At 39.3% G+C, this 26738-nt stretch overlaps 1 protein-coding gene across 3 annotated transcripts in view; it reads left to right on the top strand.

The window, feature by feature from the left end:
* The window catches only part of FBXL20 (F-box and leucine rich repeat protein 20), a 93624-nt gene that overhangs the window by 21892 nt on the left and 44994 nt on the right, over nt 1-26738 (top strand). The window contains exon 2 of one of the 3 annotated variants that reach the window (XM_082704979.1): nt 17172-17295. The exons of the other annotated variants lie outside the window; for them this stretch is intronic. The gene's annotated coding sequence lies outside the window, so the exon portion shown is untranslated. The remainder of the gene's footprint in view (nt 1-17171; nt 17296-26738) is intronic. 3 annotated transcript variants of the gene reach the window in all.

Genomic DNA, 26738 nt, shown 5'->3' with positions numbered 1-26738 from the left:
AAAATGAGACTGTCTTTTTAAAGGACTGAATTGCAGAAAGGAAGAAGTGCTTATGAGCCAGAGGCTGGAGACCAGAATACCCCATCTTCTTAACATTTCTCAAAATTGTGTCTATTTATATAAATATAGATACCCCCTTAAGTAGAGGAAACCAAAGACTTTTAGGTGGAGAAGGAAAAGTGGACTAATTGTCTCCTCCTAGGGGAGGGGAAAGCGGACCTTGTATTTCTTTCTTTCTTTTTTTTTTTTTTTAAAGATTTTATTTATTTATTTGACAGACAGAGATCACAAGTAGGCAGAGAAGCAGGCAGAGAGAGAGGAAGGGAAGCAGGCTCCCCACTGAGCAGAGAGCCCAATGCGGGGGGGGGGGGGGGGGTGTGGAATCCCAGGACCCTGGGATCATGACCCGAGCCAAAGGCAGAGGCCTTAACCCACTGAGCCACCCAGGCGCTCCCGGACCTTGTATTTCTAACCTAGAAAAATTTTAAAAGTCTGTTTAAACATGGAAAACTTCGAGAGGGCTGGTGATAGTTTTGAAAGGGATCATAGTGTTTGTCCAATAAAACATTTTATTTTATTATCTATTATTTTCTTTTCTTTTTTTTTTTAAAGATTTTATTTATTTATTTGTCAGAGTGAGCACAGCCAGACAGAGTGGCAGGCAGAGGCAGATGGAGAAGAAAGCTCCCACTGACCAAGGAGCCCGATGTGCGACTCCATACCAGGACGCTGGGATCATGACCTGAGCCGAAGGCAGCGGCTTAACCAACTGAGCCACCCAGGCGTCCCTTATCTATTATTTTCTCAAGATCTTTTCTAATTGCTAACATGCAGCACACTGTCTTACTGTGGCAAAGCTGATTTTTTCATCCGTTCATACTTTGGCTAAGATCACTATTTAAAATTGTGTGACTTAGGAACACATCTAATCTCTGCACCTCAGTTTTCTTACTTACGAAATGGAACTAGTCATAGAATCATTTCCAGAGTTGTAAGAGTTAAATGATGTCATACATAAAAAGGGCTTACAAGGGTGCGGGGCACATAATGTCCATCAGTGAGTGTAAGTTGTTTGAGTTCATTAAACATTTCTTTGATCAAGCTTGTTACATATGTGTTACTCAGATCCTAGAGGTCTCTGTTAACATTTTGTCTGTCTGTTGGTTTCTATAAGAATATTAAAATTCTCCAGCCATGTTGAAATTTGTTTATTCCCCCCCCCCTTTTTTTTTTAAAGATTGTTTATTTGAGCAAGTGCGGGCTAGCGAGTGGAGGGAGGAGGGGCAGAGGGAGAGAGAGCGGTAAACTGACTCTGTGATGAGTGCAGAGCCCTGAGCCCAACTCAGGGCTTGATCCCAGGACCCTGAGATCATGACCCGAGCTGAAACCAAGCCTTTCTTGTAGTGCAGTTCTTCATTTATTTTGAAGCTCTGTTGTCAAATATGTAAACTTCAACAAATGTTAAATTTTCTTTGTGAATTGCTTCTATAAGGAAAACCTCCTTTTTATTCTTAATGATTCTGTCCTTGAATTAAATTTTATCTAATAATATTGACATCAAGCTTTATTCTTGAGTACAGGCTCTCACGTTCTAGATTTTGGATTGATAGTTCTTTATACTACTTTTTCCTAATCCCTGCTTTTAAAAAGTCTACTATTATTATTGTCATTTTTAATACTTGACCCCAATTTTATTTTTAAAGATTTTATTTATTTATTTGAGAGGGAGAGTGAGAGAGAGCATGAGAAGGGAGAAAGTCAGAAGGAGAAGCAGACTCCCTGTGGAGCTGGGAGCCCGATGCGTGACTCCATCTGAGGACTCTGGGATCAAGACCTGAGCCGGCTTAACCAGCTGAGCCACCCGGGCACCTATAACTTCACCCAACTTTTTTAGTGGTCCTTGTTAGGAGAATTCATGAGAATAGTGTAGTCCATCACTACTGTAAGCAGAGGCAGAAGTACCTGGTACACTTTTCTTCTTTGAAGGTAGATCCTTTCTAAGTTATTTTACTGTAGATATATGGGTGGCGAACTCAGTTATTATATATGTGGGGACATCTTTCTTTTCTCCTAACTGGTGGGGTCCCCTTAGGTTAGCTGGGTACAGAGCTCTCAGTTGCATTTATTTTCCCTTAATACCCTGAAGATATTCCTCTGTTTTTTTTTTTTTTTCTTTAGATTTTATTTATTTATTTATTTATTTATTTATTTTAATATTTATTTATTTATTTGACAGACAGAGATCACAAGGAGGCAGAGAAGCAGGCAGAGAGAGAGAGGAGGAAGCAGGCTCCCCAGTGAGCAGAAAGCCCGATGCAGGACTCGATCCCAGGACCCTGAGATCATGACCTGAGCCGAAGGCAGAGGCTCCAACCCACTGCGCTACCCAGGCGTCCCAAGATTTTATTTATTTAAGAGAGAAAGCATGAGCAGGACAGAAGGGCAGAGGGATAAGGAAAAACAGACTCCTGCTGAGCAGGTCCCACATGGGGCTTGATCCCAGGACCCTGAGATCATGACCTGAGCCAAAATCTGGAGTTGGTCATTTAACCGGCTGAGCCACCCAGGCACTCCAGCTGCTATGAATATTCTTATGAATAAGTATGTGTTTGAAATCTGTTTTCAGTTCTTATGGGTATGTACTTAGGAGTGGAATTGCTAGATTATGTGGCAGTTTTATGTTTAACATGTTGAGGAACTGCCAAACTTTTCCACAGCAGCTGCACCATTTTGCATTCCCACCAGCCATGTACAGTGGTTCAGACTTTTCCATATCTTTAGTAGCAGTTGTTCTTTTCTTTTTCCTCCCCTCTTTTTTGCTTATAACATCCTAATGAATGTAAAGTAGTATCTCATTGTGGGTTTTTTTTTGTATTTCCCTTATGACTAATGATGTTGAGCATCTTTTCATATGCTTTTGACCACGTGTGTATCTGTTCAAATTATTTGCACACTTTTTAATGGGGTTATTTATGTTTTTATTGTTGAGTTGAAGGGATTCTTCCTTTCTTTTCGTTCCTTTTCTTTTTTCTTTCTTTTCCTTCCTTCCTTCCTTCCTTCCATTCTCCTCTCCTTTCCTCTCCTCTTCTCTCTCTTCTCTCCTTTCTTGTAGGCTTCATGCCCATTGTGGAGCCCAGTGCAGGGCTTGAACTCAACGACCTTGATGCTTAACTGACTGAGCCACCCAAGCACCCCGAGAGTTCTTTATTTTAGATACTAAACCTTTATCATCTATATGATTTGCAAATACTTTTTCTGCATGGTTTGTAGTTTTTGATTGAAAACAGAACATCTTGAATATTAAAATGTGGCAACTCTGGAAATCACATTCTCTTCCCTCCAGGGTTTGTTGATCCTGCTTATGGTAGTATTGTCTGTTGAATGTCTTCTCTGAATTCTGTCAAGTGTGCATTCTTTGTCGTGTGTAGCCACTGATACGTCTGTTCCATTAGTGTGGTAATCAGCTAACAATTTTACAGAGATTTCCTTAAACACCTGCAACCAAAATTTTCAGTCATTGCTGAGAGTCTCTTTGCACATGTTGGGACATGCCTGCAACACTCAGCCAGACACTTTAGCCATCACCTCCTGTTTTTGCACACCCTTAAGATCAGCCAGCAGTGACAGCTTAGGGACTTCTCAGGTCTTTCTTGAGCATGTATACAACCTGAGGCATGTGTGGGGCCTTTAGATTCCCAGGAATATGGTGGGGCTTTTCAGCACCCTTCCGGATATCTCTTCCTCTGGTTATTTCCTCCCTAGTCCTCTTTGATTGGTCTGCTGTTTGCTCTGCTATCTGTCCCTCAGACAGTGTGACTAATACATTTGACTATAAATGTTTTGGACAAAGTAGTGTAGTTTCGTTAGTACTAGGTTCCTTTCGAGTGCAGCAAAATAAAGAGAAACCTTTTGAGCCAGTCTTCCAGGGAGCGACCAGACAGGTCAAGACGAATAATTGCAGCACTGGCTTAGTGAGTTAGAAGATAGTCAACACACTAAATAAAATGTAAGCTTTTTAATAGAACTGTAAACAATGTGCCATGGATTATAGGGAAGCAAGATAACTTCTCTACTTAGAGAATTTTGGGACTTCTGAAGTAGTCTCAAATAAAGCATCCCCCTTATCCTTGCCAAACTTCTAGACAAATGCAGAAAATAGGAGTGGCTGATAGGGGCCAAAATATCACTTAAATTACTGAGAGAGACCAGGTTGGAGGATACAGCTTTCAGTGTATGAATCAAATTTTGCCTTTAAAGAAAAAAAAAAGTTCTTATTTATTTATTTGACAGAGAGAGATCACAAGTAGGCAAAGAGGCAGGCAGAGAGAGAGAAGGGGAAGCAGGCTCCCTGCTGAGCAGAGAGCCCAGTGTGGGGCTCGATCTCAGGACCCCGGGATCATGACCTGAGCGGAAGGCAGAGGCTTTAACCCACAGAGCCACCCAGGCACCCCAAATTTTGCCTTTTAATCTAAATTCTTTAGGTAGGCCCTCCTGGTTCCAAGCAGTGCTGTGCTGGATTAAGCCTTCTGACACAAGGGAGAGTCTATTCTCTAAAGAAGTTGAGAACATTTGCTCCAAACCTTGAAAAGGTACAAACACAGATGAACCAAGTTTGCTCTTCACGCTTCTAAGATTAACCAGTCAGGTAGGTTCAGATAAGTTATTCCATCTCTATGAGTAAAGAAATACAGAGAAGCCAGGGGTGGGCTTAGAAAAAAGTTCTTCCTCATGGAAACCTGCAGTGGGAGATATTCCTCTGTAATGGAGAGGATCAAAGAAGCTTTCATGAAGGATATGAAATTGGAGCAGAGCATTTTTTTTTTTTAAAGATTTTATTTATTTAAGAGAGAGACAGTGAGAGAGAGCATGAGCAAGGAGAAGGTCAGAGAGCGAAGCAGACTCTCCATGGAGCTGGGAGCCTGATGTGGGACTCGATCCCGGAACTCCAGGATCCTGACCTGAGCCGAAGGCAGTCGTCCAACCAACTGAGCCACCCAGGCGTCCCACATTTTTTTTTTTTTTTTAAAGATTTGTTTATTTTAGAAAGAAAGAGAGAACACAAGCAGGGGAGGCGCAGAGGGAGAGGGAAAGAGACAATCTTAAGCAGACTCCACACTGAGTATGGAGCCCATCGTGCTCCTGGGTGGCTCAGTTGTTAAGTGTCTGCCTTTGGCTCGGGTCACAATCCCAGGGATCGAGCTCTGCATCAGGCTCCCTGCTTGGGTGGAAGCCTGCTTCTCCCTCTCCCACTCCCCTTGCTTGTGTTTCCTCTCTTGCTGTGCTCTCTGTCAAATAAATAAATAAAATCTTTATAGAAGAAACCAAGAGTCAGACGTTTAACCAACTGCACCACCCAGGTGCCCATGGAGCAGAGCATTTTAAAAATAGATAGATTTCTAGGTAGAAGATAAAAAAAAGCCAGAGAGATGAGAAGATTTAGGCTCTCTTTGAAAACAAGAAGTAGTCTAATTTAACAGAGTATTTGAGTTCTTGATTTCAGTTGTGGTACCCTTTGGGAATTAATTATCAAACGTAAACATTTAGCCCTTGAGCAGTAAGTAGTTGGCTCATTTTCAAGGTTATTTGACTTGAAAGATTACAGACATCGCCTCTTTCTTGTCTTAAGACAGTGAAGTAAAATTATTTCCTGGCTCATTTGAAAATCACATAAAAACAGGAATATAAACTCCCATCTCTGAAACTATGAGATGTCTGTAATCCTGCTTGTATGGGAAGAGGAAAAGCAGAAGGAAATAATGATTTAGCAGAGGAGAGGAAGGTCAAACCCAAGTGCCTATAGAGGAGAATACTGGCAAGAGACATATCATGATTTGTCCACGGGACACCTGTCTGAGAAATTCAGAGCATGGAAATACTGTATATCATAGATGGAGGTTGAGAACAGGGGGGTTGTCTGAAAGTCTGTACTGTGAGATGGATCCCTCTCTGCCCCACCTCCCTCCTCTCAGTATTTATCCCCTTCACCCTGAATAGTTGGGCAGCTGTTATCAGCCTTACAGAAGTCAGGAGACTGTTCTTTGGAGGAATTGAATTTGAGAATTTCAGGACCTAGGACTCCAAGCCCCAGAGGAGGATGGGGCTGATCTGCTACACTGGATGTTGGAAGTTCCCAGTCTCTTTCCCTCCCCTAGTTCCAGAATTCTGTCCACTAGGTAAAAGATTAAACAATCTTCCTCCTATTAAGAAAATGGCCCCAAAGAAAAGATAGCTGAATTTAATAATTATGCTTATATATTAACAGGTTCATGCCTATCAGTGTTGATTTAAAAAGAAATCTGTAAGCATATTTTTCTTTATTCTTTACAGTTGATGGCAGACAACTGCATGAAGTCATTCATGACCAAACTATTTATAGAACTGCCCCATAGGACAAAAGTTCTTGGGAATCTACAAAAGCCTTGGATTAGTAAAATGGAAAAAAAATTTTTTTAAAGTAGGCTCCATGCCCAGTGTGGGGCTTGAACTCGCAACTCTGAGATCAAGAGTCACATATTCCACTGACTAAGCCAGCCAGGCACCCCTAAAATGGAGAAAAAAAAAAAAAAGATTTTTTAAAGAGGGAGGGGTCTAATAAAAGGTTGCAAGTATTATTTTAGGAAACATAACATATGCTATTGATTTTTTAGAATGAAGTACGGATTAATTTACACCAAATATGAAGGATATAATCCCAACATTTAACAATGCATGTAGATTTGTGAAAAATCTCACCGTCTTAACTTTTTTCATTTTGCGTTGGTTTGGGGAGATAGGATCAAGCGTACTGCCAAAGAACAGAGTTATCAAGCTTATGATCTAGGTTAAATCCTGCGTTGATTATACCTACAGTAATGACACTGGCCTGTTTTTTTCCCCACAGTCTGTATTGATTTTAATTTTGATCCTTTTTTTTTAATGCTTACGAAAAAACCGTAAATATAAGCCTGTTTTAGTACATTCTGTAATCCTTAGGTAAAGTACATTTTTAAATTTCTGTTCTCTTTTTGGTTTCCTTATTCCCCCCCAGTTTAAAAAAGATATTTATGGGGCACCTGGGTGGCTCAGTCAGTAAACGTCTGCCTCAGGTCATGATCCCAGGGCCCTGGGATCGAACCCCACATGGAGCCCCACATTGGGGTCCCGGCTTAGAGGGGGGCCTGCTTCTCCCTCGGCCCCCTGCTGGTGCGTGCTCTCTCTCTCTCTCTCTCTCTCTCTCTCTCTTTCTCTCTCAGGTGAATAAATAAAATCTAAAAAAAAAAAAAAGGAATTTGATCTTTATAAAAAAAGATGTTTGTTTGTTTATTTATTTATTTATTTATTTATTTGACTGAGAGTTATATAGAGAGAGAGCATGAGTAGGCAGAGAGGCAGGCAGAGGGAGAGGGAGAAGCAGGCTGTCTGCTGAGTAGGAAACCTGATATGGAACTCGATCCCAAGACCCTGGGATTATGACCTGATCTGAAGGCAGCTGCTTAACAACTGAGCCACCCAGGCGCACCCCCCCCTTTTTTTTAAATTTCCAGTTTTATTGAGATGTAATTTGATATATAAGCATGTAAGTTTCAGGTATACAATGTGATGATTTGGTATATGTATATTTTGCATAATGATTATCACAGTAAGGTTAGTTAACACATCTGTCACCTCACAGTTAACTTTTGTGTGTGGTAAAGATGTTGAAGATCTACTCTCTCAACAACTTTCAATTATATAATACAGTAATGTTAACATACTCACCAAGCTCTACATTATATTTGCAGAACTTACTCATCTTGTAATTGGAAGTTTATGCCCTTTGATCACCTTCATCAATTTCCCCCCCCCCTCAAGACCCCAGCAACCACCACATTTAAGTGAGATTTTACAGTATTTATCTTTCTCTCACTTACTTTACTTAGCATAATGCCCTTATCCATTTTGTTTTAAAAGGGAGGATTTCCTTCTTTTTTATAATTGAATAATATTCTTGTGTGTGTGCTCGCGTGCGTGCGCGTGCACCCAGAAGTAGGATTGCTAGATTATATGGTGGTTCTATTTTTAAATTTCTAAGGAACCTCCATACTGTTTTTTCATACTGTTAATGGCTGCACCAATTTACATTCCCACCAAGAGTACACAAAGATTTCTATTCCATATCCTCAATGGCACTTGTTTTCTCATGTCTTTTTTTTTTTTTTTTTAAGATTTTTTTATTTAGTTGTCAGAGAGAGAGGGAGAGAGAGCAAACATAGGCAGACAGAATGGCAGACAGAGGCAGAGGGAGAAGCAGACTCCCTGCCGAGCAAGGAGCCCGATGTGGGACTTGATCCCAGGACACTGGGATCATGACCTGAGCCGAAGGCAGCTGCTTAACCAACTGAGCCACCCAGGCGTCCCTCATGTCTTTTTAATAATAGACATTCTGATGGTGTGAGGACTGTATCATTGTAGTTTTGATTTGCATTTCCTTGATGATTAGTGATGTTGAACACTTTTTTTTTTTTAAGATTTTATTTATTTATTTGACAGATGGAGATCACAAGTAGGCAACGAGGCAGGCAGAGAGAGAGGAGAAGGCAGGCTCCCTGCTGAGCAGAGAGCCCGATTCGGGACTTGATCCCAGGACCCAGGGATTATGACCTGAGCTGAAGGCAGAGGCTTAACCCACTGAGCCACCCAGGCACCCCACACTTTTTTTTTTTAAAGATTTCATTTATTTGACACAGAGTGAGAGTAGGCAGAGAGGCAAGCAGAGAGAGAGGAGGAAGCAGGCTCCCTGCTGAGCAGAGAGCCTGATGCAGGGCTGGGGATCCAGGGATCATGACCTGAGTAGAAGGCAGAGGCTTTAACCCACTGAGCCACCCAGGCACCCCTGAACACTTTTTCATACACTTGCTGTCATTTATATATCTTCTTTGGAAAAATGTGTTATTAGTGTCCTGTGCCCATTTTTTTTCTTTAAAGATTTTATTTATATATTTGACAGACAGAGATCATAGTAGGCAGGGAAAGAGAAGGAAGCAGGCTCCCCGCTGAGCAGAGAGCCCGATGTGGGGCTCGATCCCAGGACCCTGAGATCATGACCTCAGCCGAAGGCAGAGGAAGGCAGAGGCTTTAACCCACTGAGCCACCCACATGCCCCTCCTGTGCCCATTTTTAAATTGGGTTATTTGCTTTTTTGCTGTTGCTGTGTGAGTTCTGTATTATTTTGGATATTAACCCCTTTTCAGATAAATAGTTTGCAAAAATTTTTCCTGTTTTATAGGTTGCCTTTTCATTTTGCTGATTATTTCTCTTGCAGTATAGAAGCATTTTAATTTTTTATTTAAAAAGGTTTTTTTTTAGTAAGTAAGCTCTGTGGGACTTGAACTTATGACCATGAGATCAAGAGTTGTATACTTGGAATGACTGGGTGGCCCAGTCAGTTAAGTGTCTGCCTTGGGCTGAGGTCATGATGGATCGAGTCCCACATCCGGCTCTCTGCTTGGTGGGGAGCCTGCTTCTCCCTCTGCTTGCCACTCTCCCTGCTTGTGCGTGCTCTCTCTCTTGCTCTCTCTCTGACAAATAAAAATTTTAAAAAGAGTTGTAGGGGCACTTGGGTGGCTCAGTTGGTTAAGCGTCTGCCTTCAGCTTGGGTCATAATTCCGGGGGCCTGGGATCAAGCCCCATATTGGGCTCCCTACTGCCTGGGGAGCCTGCTTCTCCCTTTCCTCCCCACATGTGCTCTCACGTGCTGTCTCTCTCTCTCTCTCCAAAAAAAATATATGTGTGTATGTGTGTGTGTGTGTACACACATATATATGTATATACACATATATATATTTTATATCTATATTTATATTTTATATTCTTTTATATATACATATATATGTGTGTATATATATATATCCGGGGCACCTGAGTGGCTCATTTGGTTAAGCGTGTACCTTCAGCTCAGGTCACAGTTCCAGGGGCCTGGGATCGAGCCCCATGTCCGGCTCCTTGCTCAGTGGGGAGTCTGTTTCTCCCTCTCTTCTCTACCTGCTGCTCCTCCTGCTTGTGCTGTCCTTTCTCTCTCTGTCGAATACATACATAAATAAAATCTTTAAAAATATAAAGATTTACTCCTGGGGATAAAAATATATGTTTATAAATAATAAAAAATTAAAAAAATATATAAAGATTTAAAAAAAATTTTTAAAGTCTTTAATAAAGAGGTTTAATAAAGTTGGTTGAGCATCTGCCTTCTGCTCAGGTCCTGATCCCCAGGGTCCTGGGATTGAGTCTGGCATCGGGCTCCTTGCTCAATGGGGAGCCTGCTTCTCTCTCTGACAAATAAGTAAATAAAATCTAAATAAATAAATAAATAAATAAATAAATAAAGTTGTATGTTCTACTGACTGAGCCGGCTAGGAGCCTGTGGAAGCTTTTTTTTTTTTTTTTAAGATTTTATTTATTTGGACAGAGAGAGCCAACACAAGCATAAGGGAGGGGCAGAGAGGGAGGGAGAAGCAGACTCCCTGCTAAGCAGGGAGCCCCAGATGGGCCCGATCCCAGGACCCTGAGACCATGACCAGAGCCGAAGGCAGACACTTAAGAACACAGGTCCGCCCCCTGCCCCACAGAAGCTTTGTAGTTTATAGTCCCACCTGTTTTTTGTTTTTGTTTTGTTTTGTTTTGTTTTGTTTTGTTTTTGAGAGTGAGAGAGCTAGTGCACTTGAACGGGCAGGGGAAAAGGAGAGAGGCAGTCTTAAGCAGGCTCCATAAGTTTGGATCTTACTACCCTGAGATGATGACTTGAGGGGAAATCAAGAGTCGGGTTTAACCAAATGAGCCACCCAGGTGCTCTGATGTAGTCCCACTTGTTAATTTTTACTTTTCTTGCTTGAATTTTTGGTGTTCTATCCAAAATATCATTGCCAAGACCAGTGTTGAGCATTTTCACTATGTTTTCTTGTAAGCGTTTCACAGTTTTGGGTATTATATTTATTTCAGTCTTTAATCCATTTTGAGTTAATTTTTCTCAGTGGTATAAAGTAGAGGTCCAGCTTCATTCTTTTGCATGTGAATATCCAGTTTTTCCAGTACCATTTATTAAACAGACTGTCTTTTCCCCATCGAATATTCTTGGGTCCCTTTTCAAATATTAGTTGACCATATATGCGTGGGTTTATTTCTGTGCTCTTGATTCTGTTCTGTTAGTGTATGTGTCTGTTTTTATGCAGGTACCATACTGTTTTGATTACTATAACTTTATAATGTGATTTCAAAGTAAGAAGAGTGATGATTCCAGCTTTGTTTTTTCTCCAGATTGCTTTGACTATTTGGGGTCTTTTGTAGTTCCTTAGGGATTTTAGGATTATTTTTTCCATTTCTGTGAAAGAGTGCCATTGGAATTTTGATAACGATTATGTTGAATCTGTTGATCACTTTGGGTAGTATGGACATTTTTAACACTATTCTTACAATCCATGAACATGGGCTTTCTCTCTATTTGTGTCTTCAGTTTTTTTCATCAGTATCTTACAGTTTTTAGTGTGGAGATCTTTCACCTCCTTGGTAACATTTATTAAGTATTATTTTTGGTGTTGAAAATAGGATTGTTTTCTTTATTAAGATTTTCTATATATAAGATCATGTCATCGGCAAACAGATAATTTTACTTCTTCCTTCTGATTTGTATGTCTTTTATTTCTTTTTCTTGCTTAATTACTCTGATTAGGACTTCTAGTACTATGCTGAGTAGGAGTAGTTAGAGTGGGGGTGCCCTTGTCTTGTGTTTTATTTTAGAGGAAAAGTTTTCAACTCTTCACTGTTGAGTGTGATATTAGTTATGGGTTTGTCATATATGGTTTTTTTTTTAAGATTTTATTTATTTATTTGACAGACAGAGACCCCAAGTAGGCAGAGAGGCAGGCAGAGAGAGAGAGAGGAGGAAGCAGGCTTCCCTGCAGAGCAGAGAGCCCGATGTGGGGCTCTATCCCAGGACCCTGGGATCATGACCTGAGCCGAAGGCAGAGGCTTTAACCCACTGAGCCACCCAGGCGCCCCGTCATATGTGGTCTTTATTGTTGAAGTATATTCTGTCTGTCTCTGATTTGTTGACAGTTTTTATCATGAAAGGTTGTTGAATTTTATCCAATGTTGTTTCTGTACCTGCTGAGGTTGATCATATTTTTATTTTTCATTCTATTAATTTGGCATATTAATGTGGTATATCACATTGACTGATGATATATTGAACTATCATTGCATCCCAGGGATAAATCCTACTTGATCATGGTGTATGATTCTTTTTTTTTTTTTTTTTTTTTTTTAATTTTTTTTTTTTTTAAATATTTTATTTATTTATTTGACAGAGAGAAATCACAAGTAGATGGAGAGGCAGGCAGAGAGAGAGGGAAGCAGGCTCTCCGCTGAGCAGAGAGCCCGATGCGGGACTCGATCCCAGGACTCTGAGATCATGACCTGAGCCGAAGGCAGCGGCTTAACCCACTGAGCCACCCAGGCGCCCGGTGTATGATTCTTTTAATGTGCTGTTGAATTTGGTTTACTATTTTGTTGAGAATTTTTATATCTGCATTCATTAGGGGTATTGGCCTATAGTTTTCTTTCTTTTTTAAAGGCTTTTTTTTTTTTTTTACTTTTTATTTTATTTATTTGTCAGAGATAGAGCACAAGCAGGGAGAAAGGCAGGCAGAGGGAGAAGCAGCCTCCCCACTGAGCAAGGAGCCCGATGTGGGGCTCATTCCCAGGACTCTGAGTTTATAACCTGAGCCCAAAGCAGTGGCTTCATGGACTGAACCACCCAGGCTTTCCTGGCCTATAGTTTTCTTAGAGTTTCCTTATCAGGCTTTGGTAACTGGATAATACTGGCCTCATGAAATGGTTTGGGAGTATTTTCTCCTCTTTAGTTTTGTTGGGAAGAGTTTGAGAAGGATTGACATTAATTCTTTAAATTCTTCCTGGAATTTACCAGTGAAACCATCTGGTCTTTTTAAAAAAATTAATTTAATTTCTTTTCAGTGTAACAGAATTCATTGTTTATGCACCACACCCAGTGCTCCATGCAATACATGCCCTCCATAATACCCACCACCAGGCTCCCCCAACCTCCCACCCCCCAACTTCTTCAAAACCCTCAGATTGTTTCTCAGAGTCCATAGTCTCTCATGGTTCATCTCCCCCAGAAACCGTCTGGTCTTTTTTTTTTTTTTTTTTAAGATTTTATTTATTTATTTGACAGAGAGAGATCACAGGTAGGTAGAGAGGCTGGCAGAGAGAGAGAGAGAGAGAGAGAGAGAGAGAGAAGCAGGCTCCCCGCTGAGCAGAGAGCCTGACGTGGGACTCCATCCCAGGACCCTGAGATCATGACCTGAGCCGAAGGCAACAGCCCAACCCACTGAGCCACCCAGGCGCCCCATGGTCTTGAAGGACTTTTATTGGAGGAGGTTTTTACTTACTGATCCAGTCTCCATACTAGTTATTGGTATGTTCAGATTTTCCACTTTTTCATGATTCAGTCATGGAAGTGTTAAATAAACTGATGCACATTAAAATTTTGTGTAGTTTATTTGAGCAAACACTGATTAAAGTCACAGAGTGCCTGTCCAGATGATGTTTTAGAAGTGTTCCACCCACAGTACTAGAGGCAAGGTTTTTATAGATTAGATGCAGAAGAAAAATAAAGAAATTATTTAATTGGCTATCTTTTATATGGTTATCTTGTTTGAGATTTTTCTTCGGTGTTTTTTTGTTTGTTTGTTTTGTTTTTGTTTTTGTTTTTGTTTTTTCTTCCCTTCCCCAGATTCCAGTGCATTGACTCTGGCTTAGGTCTTGGTTTGCATTCAGAGGCTACCGAAGTTTTGGTTTCCATACCAAGGCGTTAGAGGCACCTCAGGCTAATGGCCTTTTTATTTGATTACTTTAACATTAGGTTGTCATGTGTTTTTAGGAATTTATCCATTTCTTTTAGGTAGTCCAAGTTTTCAGGGTATAATTGTTCATAGTAGTCTCACAATCCTTTACATTTTTATTGGTATCGTTTGTAATATTTTCGCTTTCATCTGTAATTTTATTTGTTTGAGTCCTCTTTTTACCCTTAGTTAGTCTGGTTATAGGTTTCTCAGTTTTGTTTATCCTTTGAAAGAACCGGGTCTTAGTTTCATTTATCTTTTCCGTTGGTTTCCTTCCTTTCTGCTTTAATCTTTATTATTTCCTTCTAACTTTGGGCTTAGTTTTTTTCTTCTTTTTTAGTTTCTTCAGATGTAATGTTTAGTTGTTTGAGATCTTTATTCTTAAGATAGGTATTTATGGCTATAAGCTTTGCTCTTAGAACTGCTTTTGCTGCATTCCATATGTTTTGGTATGTTGTGCTTCCATTTCTGTTTGTCTCAAAATAGTTTTTGATTTCCTTTTTGATCTCTTCTTTGATCCAGTGGTGGTTCGGTAGTGTGTTGTTTAATTTGCATGCATTTTGTGAAATTTCCATTTTTCCTACTGTGACTGATTTTTAGTTTCATACTTGTTATATTATGATTTATAATAAATAAATATATTGGTCTTTGTCCATAATTCTTGGCTCTCAACTCCCAAAACCTTTGGAATTTCCTAAATGATAAGAGCAATGGAAACTTCTTTTGTTAAAATACTCGATCTTCCATCCTCAGTTTAGAGCCATAGAGGTGAAATGGCATCTTGTTACTTACAACAAGCCACTTTCAACCACACTGCATTTATGTTAATAAAGTGGTTTTTGGAAAGTCTCTAGTAAGCCTCTGAGATAGAGGCTGGTAAGGAAACCAATCTTGACTACAGGATTAGAACTTTCAGTCCCATTTCTCTCCTCTCTTAACCCCAAGAAGATAAAGGGGCTAGGAGTTGAATCACTTGCACATGGCCAGTGATTTAAACAATCATGTCTATATAATGAAGCCTCCATAGAAACTCGAAATGGTGAGATTCAGAGATCTTCCATGTTGGTGGCATCACATACCAAGAGAGTGGCACACCCTAGTTCTTATGGAGATAATAGCTCCTGTGCTCAGAACAGTTTTGGACCTCTTCCTATGTACCTCTTCATCTGGCTCTTCACCTATATCTATAAAATAAACTGGCAGATGCAAGTTAATGTTTCTATGGGTTCTGTGAACCTCTCAAGCAGATAAATTGAACCTGAAGAGGGGATCATGGGAACCATCAATTTATAGCCAGTTAGAAGCACATGTAACAACCTAGGTTTGCAGTTGGCATCTCAAGTGGGACAATCTTGTTTTGTGGTACTAAGCCCTCAACTTATGGGATATGATACTGTCTCCTGTAGATAGTGTCAGAATTAAGTTAAATTTGTAGGATACCCAGGTAGTGTCTGCTACGGATTGGAGAATTACTTGATGGTGTTGGAAAACACACATCAGAATACCATTGTGGTCAAGAAAAATACTTGATATAACATCTGTATTATTGAATTTGTTGAGATTTTTTTGGTGCTCTAACATGTTCTGTCCTGGAGATTTTTTTTCCTGATTAATTATTTATTTATTTTGAGAGTATGTGCATGAGCATGCAGCATGTGTGAGGAGAGGAAGAGAATCTCAAGCAGACTCTGGTTCTGAGCACAAAGCCCCAAAGAGGGGATGCTAAATCTCAAGACCCTGAGATCATGATCTGAGCTTAAGTCAGAGTGTGATGCTTAACTGACTGAGCCACCCAAGTGCCCCTGTCCTGGGGAATGATTTTGTGTGTACTTGAGAAGAATGTATATTCTGCAGCCCTTGGATGGAATGTTCTGTATATGTCTGTTAGGCCCATTAGGTCTACAGTGTTGTTCAAATATTCTGTTTCCTTATTGATTCCCTGTCTGGTAGTTCTGTTGTAGAGAGTAGAAATAAAATTGCTGTTTATCTCTCCCTTTAGTTCTGTTGCTATTTGTTTTATATATTTAGGTGCATAAATATTGACAATTGTTATATCCTCTTGATGAACTGACCCCTTTATCATTATATAATAATGATGTATTATATCTTCATCTCTTGGTTACTTTATTTTTTAAGATTTTATGTTATTATTATTTTACGATTTTATTCATTTGTCAGAGAGAGAGAGAGAGCAAGAGCGAGCGCACACAAGCAGGGGCAACAGCAGACAGAGGAAGAAACAGTCTCCCCACTGAACAAAGAGCCCAATGTGGGATTTGAACCAAGGGTCCTTGGAGCATGACCTGAGACAACCATATACAGTAGCATAGTTTTCTTGCTTGATCTTGGGATCTTTAATGTATCCTATGATTATAGTTTTTCTATAAAATTTGTTCCAGCAAGTAACATAAGTGACTCTTTTAAGTTATTTTGTGAAACCACATTTCCTGCTCTGTATTTATGTAACTGCTAATTGTTTAATCTAAATGAAGGTTTTTTAAACTTATCCTTATTTAGTTTCCTCTTGGTACTGTCCTTTAGAAATTATACTGAATCCGGGCGCCTGGGTGGCTCAGTGGGTTAAGCCGCTGCCTTTGGCTCAGGTCATGATCTCAGGGTCCTGGGTGGAGTCCCGCATCGGGCTCTCTGCTCAGCAGGGAGCCTGCTTCCTCCTCTCTCTCTCTCTGCCTGCCTCTCTGCCTACTTGTAATCTCTCTCTGTCAAATAAATAAATAAATCTTTAAAAAAAAATTATACTGAATCCTAATTCTTTCAACAAAGGTATTGCCGAATAGGTTTTATAGTCTCCACAATTTTAGTAAATATGCTTAATGATTTTATCAAAAACATCTAAAACTAGTGTTTTTGATCAAACATGGGGTTTGACTGAGAGGACATGTATTTCCATTCCTCTTCAAATAGTACAAAATTACAGTAAAGGAATAAAAAGAGGCATAAGATCCCAGGGACAAAAATGAATGGAAGAAGAAGAAACCATAGATGAAAAATTTCAACTATTTTTTAGAAGATAAAAAATGGATAGAAGAGTGTTAAGTGATTTAGCCAAACAGAGGAAGGTACACCCTGGGTTGTCTGCAGAGACAAGGAAATGAGTTTACCCAACACAGCCTCCCCAGAGACTCAACACTTGGTGGCAAAATGTCTCTGAAAAGACAAGGATGAGGCTTGAGATTAAAAGTAGGTAATGTTAAAAAAACAAAACAAAACAAAAAAGGTAATATTTGAAAGTCTTAAATGAAGTGGTTGAATCATGCAAACTACTTCTTCCTCCTTTAGGAAACTGGGGATTTTTTTCTCCAAGAAAATGGAAGCTGAGGGTTCTGGATCCAGGAACATCAGATGCATGAAGAGGATAGGGGTTTGGAGCCAAGGAATTAAATGAAAATCTGCATACAGACTGGTGGGTCTTCAAAGTAAAAATGAGCTTCCGTTTAGCTTCTTAATGCCATGAATAGAAATGGACAGTCAAGGAATAACCAGATAGTTGAGGAAGCCTCTAAAATAAGAGGCCAGGAGTACCTGGGTGGCACAGTCAGTTGAGTGGCTGACTCTTGTTCCCCCCCCCCCCCTCAGGTCATGATCTCAGAGTCAAAAGATCAGCACAGAGTCTGCTTAAGACTCTCTTCCCCCTACCCCTTCCCTTGCACGCATCCTCGCTCTCTGTCTTTCAAAATAGATATTTTAAAATAAAATGGGAGGCCAAACAAGTAAGAGAGGGGGCAAAGAGCAAAGGAGGGAGAAAACTGGGGTTCGGGGGGAGATGGTTTTAATCTCTAAGAAATGAAATATTGCATCTTCAAAAGAACAGGGTGTTATTTTGAAAATCTTGAAACAGATAAGAAATAACATTTGCAAATAAAAAATACTATAATTACACCCCCCTCCAAATAATGGGAGGATTGTGGATAAATTTGAAACAGTTTCCTAGGAATTAGAACCAAAAGATTAAGGGAGGGAAGTAGAAGATAATCTTTTTAAAAGATTTAATTTATTTGAGGCAGAGAGAACATGAGCAGGGGGAGGGGCAAAGGGAGAAGCAGGCTCCCTGTTCATCATGACCTGAGCCAAAGGCAGATGCTTAACCAACTGAGCTACCCAGGTACCACCAGAAAAAAATAATTTTTTAAAAGATTTTATTTATTTATTTGACAGAGAGAGATCACAAGGAAGCAGAGAGACAGGCAGAGAGAGAGGGGGAAGCAGGCTCTCCGCTGAGCAGAGAGCCCGATGTAGGGCTTGATCCCAGGACCCTGAGACCATGACCTGAGCCGAAGGCCCAGGCTTAACCCACTGAGCCACCCAGGCGCCCCAAGAGAAAAATAACTTTTAAAATTCAAGATAGTCTATTATTGGACCTTGTGGTCTAATAGAAATTCAGATATGAGAGGACAGAGAAAATAGAAATGATGCCTTAAAAATCTCCCAGAACATTGTCCAGGTCATAGATTGTAAATTGAAAATGCTGAAAGAACAGTAAAAAAGGCAAAGACCCAAGAGGTGTGATTATGAAATTTGGTAAACTGGAGATACAGAAACTTTACTAAAATCTTCCAGAAAGGGTAACTAGAGGTTACATTCAAAGGACCAGTCAAAAGGGCATTACGAATCACAGTAGTAACAGAGGGAGGTAGAAATGCATCAAGCTGTGTCTTCATATTATCTTCATTGGGAAGGATTTCCTACCTATAATTTTATTCCCAGCCAAATTATCAATCAAATGTGAATCTGAAATAAAGATATTTTCAGACGTGCAGGTGACTCCAAAATTCTAGTTCTCATGAGCATTTTGTTGTTGTTGTTCATAAGTTGCCCCTAAATAGCAAGAAAGAAGAAAGCAGGTTCAAGAAGCAGAATTCAAACAGAAGAGCTAAGGGAGAGCCCAAGATGACAGCTGTATAGCCAGTCCAGAGCATCACCGAGCAGAATGAAGCAGAAGAAAGAACAAAGGGTTTCGGGAACATACAGCTGCAGGAAAAAGACCGTATCTGATGTATTTGAGCTATGGAAAATATCGATAGATATGTGACAGATGTTGGAGCTTTTGAGGAAAAGTTAAAAATACATAGAAAACAACAACAAAAAAATGAGGTAGTCATTAATTTGCAGAGAGAAGTACCTGGTCTTACCGCTCTACTTGGCTGAGTACTGACTGGTATCTCTCCAGTCCTTTTACTCTGACTCTTGATTTAAACGAAGACCCATAAAATTACATGGGATGTGGAGAATGGAGGCAGAAGCTGAAACTAAATACTTATATTCCACAGCAGGATGTCAATAGATAAATCTAAATTTGACAAGTCAAGCCTATTTAGAAAAAGAAAGACAACCAGAACCTCCTAGAAGAGTCTATAGGATGTAGTGGTAAGGAGGACTGTGCTGTTTTTCCAGTTCTTTTGTCTTGGTTGATTTTTTTTTATATAAAGAGTCAATGAAATTATATACTATATTGTAGAGACCTCTTTCCAGATACTTATCAGTTAATTAATACCAGGCAAATATCTAGCTATATCATGCATCCTTTATTTAGTTGTCTTGTTCATAATAGCACCATTGTCTGACTCATATCACGGCCTAAGAAGTCTAATAGATTTCCTTTAACTATTAACTTAGTATTACTTTCCCTGAATGACTTTCTTAGGAAGTTAGTTCTTCAGTTCTGCTTTAAAGAGTCTTTGTTCTAATTTAACATTGTTTCTCTTGGTTCCTTTTAAATTTAAATATTTCTGACATGCAGTTAGGATATCCTCGGTGCTGTGTACTTTATTTGATTCTTGTGTTATCTAAAACAGGAGAATGCTTTTTCTACAAATAAATACCATGGCTGTGTTAAAATACTATTGCTTTGGAAATATTTCCATAACAGTAAGATGATTTAGAATGTGTGTTTGTGAGTGAATTGTAAAATTACTATCTGACATATGTCTTGGAAAATTCCACAGCTTCTGCCAGTTTTCAGTTTCTGGCACATTGACTAGAATTTGTACATGAGGAAATAAAACTCTACTTTTCCCTTGATTTACCAATCCCTGTGGTGTTTTGGAGTATGAGATTAGAGTTTAAATACTTGCTAATCCTGAGTCAGATCCCATTATTGCCTGGCTGTATCTACTCTTGTTCTTTAGTGTTTATATAGTAGATGGGGTGGGGCTGGGGCAGTGAAGGAGGAGGAGAGAGAAGGACAAGTAAGTATATTGTTACTTTGAGTTATCAGTTCTTTTCTTTCACTTCATAACCTCCAAAGACGTTTTCAGTAGGGCATGGAAGATTTCCTGGATTGAGCAGCTTCCAAAATGAGTTCCAGTCATACCGAGCAGATCACCAAAGTTCATGGTGTCGTGAGGGTTCTAAAATGTTGTAAATGTTATAAAGTATAAATACTTTATACTGAGAGCAATGAATTGGTAGTAGATACAGATTTTGGTTAGTAAACAGAAGTCAGGATAAAAGAAAGCTCAGAATGTTGAGTCAGATGTTAGAAGGTGTCCAAAGCAGAAAGTTTGACCTATTAAGTAATGTGTCTGTTCTCTAAGTGTATCCCTTCCTCAGTGTTTTTAATCTAGGAATTTCTTTCTTATGATAAATTTACTTATGAGGTGGTTATGCACTAGCAATAGTTTTTATTTAAAATGCAATTTTATTTCTACTAGGGACAAGATGTAGGTTGGAGGAATTACATACTGATTTTGTTTTAGGTTTATTTAGGCATACAAAAATGTTTTTCCTCTTAGATTCTGGCAAGAAAATCAGCCAATTGGAAAAACATCTGGTGTTAGTTGAATGAAGGAATGGCATAATCAGTAAAAATTACTTATAGGAAAAAATAGTGAAAAGAAAATCTTTTTTTTTTTTTAAAGATTTTATTTATTTATTTGACAGAGAGAGATCACAAGTAGGCAGAGAGGCAGGCAGAGAGAGAGAGGAGGAAGCAGGCTCCCTGCTGAGCAGAGAGCCCGACGCGGGACTCGATCCCAGGACCCTGGGATCATGACCTGAGCCGAAGGCAGCGGCTTAACCCACTGAGCCACCCAGGCGCCCCTGAAAAGAAAATCTTATGTAGCTTTAACTCTGGATTTCTTTATGAAAAAAAATTTTTAAGGAGGAAGAGCTCTTTATTATTTTTTAAAATTTATTTATTTATAAGTAATCTCTGTGCCCAACATAGTGCTTGAACTCATGACCCCCAGATCAGGAGTTGCATGCTCTACTGACTGAGCCAGCCAGGCGCCTCCTAAAATTTCATTCTTAATTTTTCACTAAAATTTTCCTCTCACCAAAATATTTGACCTGTATTGGGCTCCCTTTATATGTCTCAAATTTTACTCAAATCTCTGATTATGAGTCATAAACATTATATGAAGAGCCTGTTTTTGTAGCCTTTGCTGTAACAAGCACTCTAAGACTTAGTGGCTTAAAACAATTAATTATTCAGCCCAATAGGACTTCTGCTGGTTGCTGGAAAAGTCACTCATGAGGCTCCAGTTGTCTGGTGGCATGACTGGGACTTGAGTGTCTAAGATATAAGATAACCTCACTTACAGTCTGACACCTGGGTGTCATTGTCAGCTAGTACTCTTTTTTTCCACATGGTCACTCATCATTCAGAGAGTTAGCCTGAATCCTTTTTTTAATGTAGTGGCATGAGTGTTTCAAGAGGGTAAAGCTTCAGTGTCTCTTAAGGCTTAACCTTGCACACATTGTTACTTCCACCACATTGTTTTAGTCAGATTAAGTCACCATGTCAACTCAGATGCAGAGGGTGAGAAAACAGACTCTACCTTTTGAAGGGAGGTACAGGAAAATCCTGTTGCAAAAGGGCATTGCCATAAAGAGTTAAGATTTATTGAAAACCATTATTGTGAGTTTCTACCATGGTTTTCCCTCTGACTCCAGTGATTCACATTCTTATCACATGTAAAATATCTCCTCCAGTGGTCCTCATATGCAGTTCCTCTTGATCCAGAGACCTATGAACTAAAAAGAAAAGTTTTCTGCCCCAAACACACAATATATACACTCTTGTCACAGGGATGGAGTAATGACAATAGACATGCCCCCTAAAAGGGGGGAGATAACAGGAGGCACATAGCAATTATGGGTTCTTACCAGTTCTGAAATCTAGCTGGGCACATGTTGTCAGGGTCATCTACTCCAGAATCAGGAAATACCTTGACTGGGGCCCAGTTCTGCTTCCTTGGAATGGTTCCCTAATCTGTTGTTCTCTGTGATTCTTGGTACCACATTCCGGGCTCTTAATGCTGCTTTCAGACCGGTCTCTCCTTCTACATAAGAAGTGTCTTATGAAGCTGAATATCTTTTTTAGTGACTTCCTTCCCTATAGAAAGTTGGGATCCTAGAGACCTCTTTACATTTTGAATAGTCTCTGTTCCTTTTTTTTTTTTTTTTTTTTTTTACATACTCTTAAAATTTCTAGGATTTTTAGGGCCCCTGGGGGCTTGGTTGGGCATCCGACTCTTGGTTTTCGCTCAGGTCATGGTCTCCAGATTGTGAGATCCAACCCTGTGTTGGGTTCCACACTCAGCACAGAGTCTGCTTTTCCTCCTCCCTCTGCTTCTCCCCCCCACTCATGCTCACTTGCTCTCTCTCAAATAAATAAATAAAATCTTTTAAAAATAATAAAAAAACCTTCTAGGATTTTTTATTAATCTGATTTGTGTTCTTCTCTGTCCCCATTACAACTCATTTTAACACAGGCCTTTCTCTAGTTTGGTTGTAGGCTGTTGTGGCATAATTCCCTTAAGCTTCTTAGAGGGCTTCTTGTCTAGTTGAGAGAGAGCTAGGTATGGCTTCAAAATTTTCTGAGGTTTTTAAAAGGAACCTATAGCCAAATATTTTATCTGATATTTACCTTGTGGATAGTTCTCATTTTGAGAATCTTATGGCCTGAGAGACAGAAGATGAGGAATAGTTTCATTTTCCAGTATAGCAAGATCTAGGCCCTCTATATAATCTTCTAATTTTTTTTTCTTTCAAATTGCAGTTCTCTCTTTAGTGTATTTCTTACCATACTTTATTATATGCAGCTGAAGGACTAATTACCACTTCCAAAGAAGCTAATATAAACATGTTTAAAGACTAAAGGAGCAGCGCATGGGTGGATCCGTCAGTTAAGTTTCTGACTCTCGGTCTCAGTTTAGGTCTTAATCTCAGGGTCATGAGTTCAAGCCTTGCCCTGGGCTCCATGCTCCGCATGGAGCCTACTTAAACACACACACACACACACACACACACACACACACAAACCACAAAACTAGAGGAAATCAGGTTTAAATAATTAAAGGAGAGTATGATGATAGTGACTCAAATAGAGAATGTCAATGAAGAAATAGAAATTTATAAAAAAGAATCAAATGGAAATTCTGAAGTTGAAAAGGAAAATAACTGAAAAAATTACCAGCAGAGAAACTCAGAATCAAATTTGAGATCACACAGAAAGAGAATCCATGGACTTGAAGACAACAGTAAAATAACCCAATTTGGAGAAAAGAATGAAACAAAATTAACATAACTTTGTGGGACATCAACTGTACCAGCAATACATATGTAGTTGGAGATGGGAGAGATAGAAAAAAATATTTGAAGAAATAATAGCTGAAAATCTCCCCAATTTGATGAAAAATGTGTATCTACACATCCAAAAATCTGAGTGAATAACACTAACACAAAGAGGTCTACACCTGGGCACATTTTTATTGAACTGTTTAAATCCAGATACAAAGAAAAAGTCTGGAAAACAAGACAGAAAGAATTCATGATATACAAAAGACTAGCAATACGATTGACAGCAGACTTTTCACCAGAAACAATGGAAGCCAGAAAGCAGTTGGGTAACAAGTCAAAGTGTAGAAAGTAAAAATTGTCAATTAAGAATTTTATATTTGGTGCACCTGGGTGACTCAGCCTGTTGGGGGTCTGCCTTCGGCTCGGAATATGGTCCCGGGGTCCTGGGATTGAGCCCTGCATCAGACTCTCTGCTCAGCAGGGAGTCTGCTTGCTCGCACGCGCTCTCTCTAATAAAGAAAATCTCAAAAAAAAATTCTGTGTTCACATATCAAAGGACACTCAAGAACCTGAAAAGACAACCTAAAGAATGGGAGAAATTATTTGTAAATCATACTCTAAATATATATCGAATATTTAAAGAACCCTTACAAAGCAGTTGCAACAAAACAACCCAATTTTACAAGGTCAGAGGACTTGAATAGACATTTCCTCAAAGAAGATACACGAAAGGCTAACAAACATGAAAATAAACTCAACATCATTAGTCATTAGGGAAAGGCAAATCAAAATTATAATGAAATAGCACTTTATACCCACTAGGATGAATATAATTAATAGAAAAAGTGGGAAAATAAGTATTGGCTGTTATGTGGAGAAATTTGTGGTTTTTTTTTTTAAGTAAATTCCACCCTGTGTGAGGCTCAAACTCATGAGCCCTAGATCAAGAGTCGCATGTTCTCACTGACTGAGCCAGCTAGGTACCCCCAATGTAGAGAAGTTTAAAACTTTTATATTGTTGGTGGCAGTATAAATTGGTAAGTTACTATGGAAAACACTTTGGTGGTTCCTTAAAAAGTTAGAAGTACCATATAAGTCAGAAAATCCACTCCTAGATAGATACCAAAAGAACTGAAAACAAATATTCACAAAATTACTTGTGCACAAATAATGTTCATAGCTGCACTATTCACAATGGCCAAGAGGTAGAAGCAATCCAAGTGTCCATTGACAGATGAATGGATAAACATTTGGTATATCCATACAATGAAAGATTCATCAGCCATAAAATGGAATGGATTACTAAGATATGGTACTGTATGGGTAAACCTAAAAAATGAAATAAGCCAGACCTAATCATTGCATTGAATGATTCCACTTATGTGAAGTATCCAATTAGCAATAATCGCGCCTCGGATTAACCTCATTGGCTACTATACTGCCACTGTGCAAAGCTTTATGTGAAGTATCCAGAATAGGGAACTCTGTAGTGATAGAAAGGAGAATAGTGGTTGGCTAGATCTAAGAGTTGGAGGAGACGGGATGGTAGGTTGTGGGAATGATTACTTAATGAGGACTGGGTATCCTGGGAGAATGAAAACTTTAAAACTAGAGAGATGTGGCAGTTGTGTAATATTGTAAATACTAAATGCCATTGTACTGTACTTTAAAATGGTGTATTTTATATGAATTTTCCTTCAAAAATAATTTAAGTGAATTCTGTATCCAGCAAAGCTATTACTGAAAAATATAGGCAAAATAGAAACATTCCCAGAATAGCAAACATGGAGAATTTGTTGTTAGCAGACATGAAATACACTGCTTTACATGAAATACTAAAGGAAGTCCTTTAAGCTGAAAGGATATGGTTCCAGATGGTAACTTGAAGGGAAAGCACTGTAAAAGTTAATTACAGGAGTAAATACAGAAGGCTATAAATAAAATTTTCTCTTATATTAGTTCAGCTGAATTAAAAGACACTTGTGTAACACAGTAATGATGAAACTGTATTACTATGCTTTTAAGATAAATATGTAGGGGCCCCTGGGTGGTACAGTTGGTTAAGGGTCTGACTGTTGATTTCAGCTCAGGGTTATGGGATCAAGCCCTAGGTTAGGCTCAGAAATCAGCAAGGAGTCTGCTGAAGTTTTCTCTCCCTTTTCCTCTGCCTTTCCCCATGCTCATTTGCTCTCTCTGTCTGTCAAATAAATAAATTTTTGTTAAGACTTTATTTATTTGACAGACAGAGATCACAAGTAGGCAGAGAGGCAAGCAGAGAGAGGAGGAAGCAGGCTCCATGCTAAGCAGAGAGCCCGATGCGAGGCTCGATCCCAGGACCCTGGGATCATGACCCGAGCCAAAGGCAGAGGCTTTAACCCATTGAGCCACCCAGGCGCCCCTAAATAAATAAATCTCCTGGGACCATGACCCAAGCCAAAGGCAGAGGCTTTAACCCATTGAGCCACCCAGGTGCCCCTAAATAAATAAATCTTAAGGAAAAAAAAGATATATATGTAATATTTGATAATAACAAAAAGGAGGAGGGGGAAATAGATTTCTTTTGGAGCAAAGTTTTTCTATTTTACCAGAATTAAATTAGTAATAATCTAAAATAGATTATGATAACATACTTTTTTTAGGGGTGCCTGAGTGGCTCAGTGGATTAAAGTCTCTGCCTTCGGCTTAGGTTGTGATCCCAGGGGATTGAGCCCCATATCGGGTCTCTGCTCAGCAGGGAGCCTGCTTCCCTTCCTCTCTCTGCCTGCCTCTCTGTCTACTGCCTATCTGTCAAATAAGTAAATAAAATCTTAAAAAAAAAAAGATTTATTTTTTAAAGATTTTATTTATTTATTTGACAGAGAGAGATTACAACTGGAAAGATATAGAGTATTAAATCATGGAAACCTGATGGGGATTTATAATCAGAAGAGTATTACCAGATCCCTACAGTATAAATAACATTCATTGGTTCACCAATTTCTGGGCTCTGTGTTGGTTGCCGACTACACAGTGGTGAACTAAACTGAAAAGGTGCTTTCCTCTCAGATCTCATAGTCTGATATAAGGAGTTCTACACCAACTTAGAACTGGTATTTTGTGGTTTCACAGGAGAGAAACAATCCCATCCTATTAGGGAGATTGGGAAAGCCTTCATGGTATAGATAGCATGTCCAGTGGACATCAGTCTGTTTCTACTGATAGAATAGGCAAGTTTGGTTGTGTGGGTGCTTTAGAGAAAACAGTATAAACAAAAGCACAGAGCCTGCTGAGAAGGAGCAAATGGTTTTTAATTTCCTATTTTATTTGTTTTCCTCCATTGGTTGG

The sequence above is a fragment of the Mustela nivalis genome (genome assembly GCF_964662115.1).
Source record: "Mustela nivalis genome assembly, chromosome: 17".
NCBI classification, from domain to species: domain Eukaryota; kingdom Metazoa; phylum Chordata; class Mammalia; order Carnivora; family Mustelidae; genus Mustela; species Mustela nivalis.
Note: the sequence above shows the minus strand (reverse complement) of the source record. Positions and strands in the feature narration are given on the sequence as shown.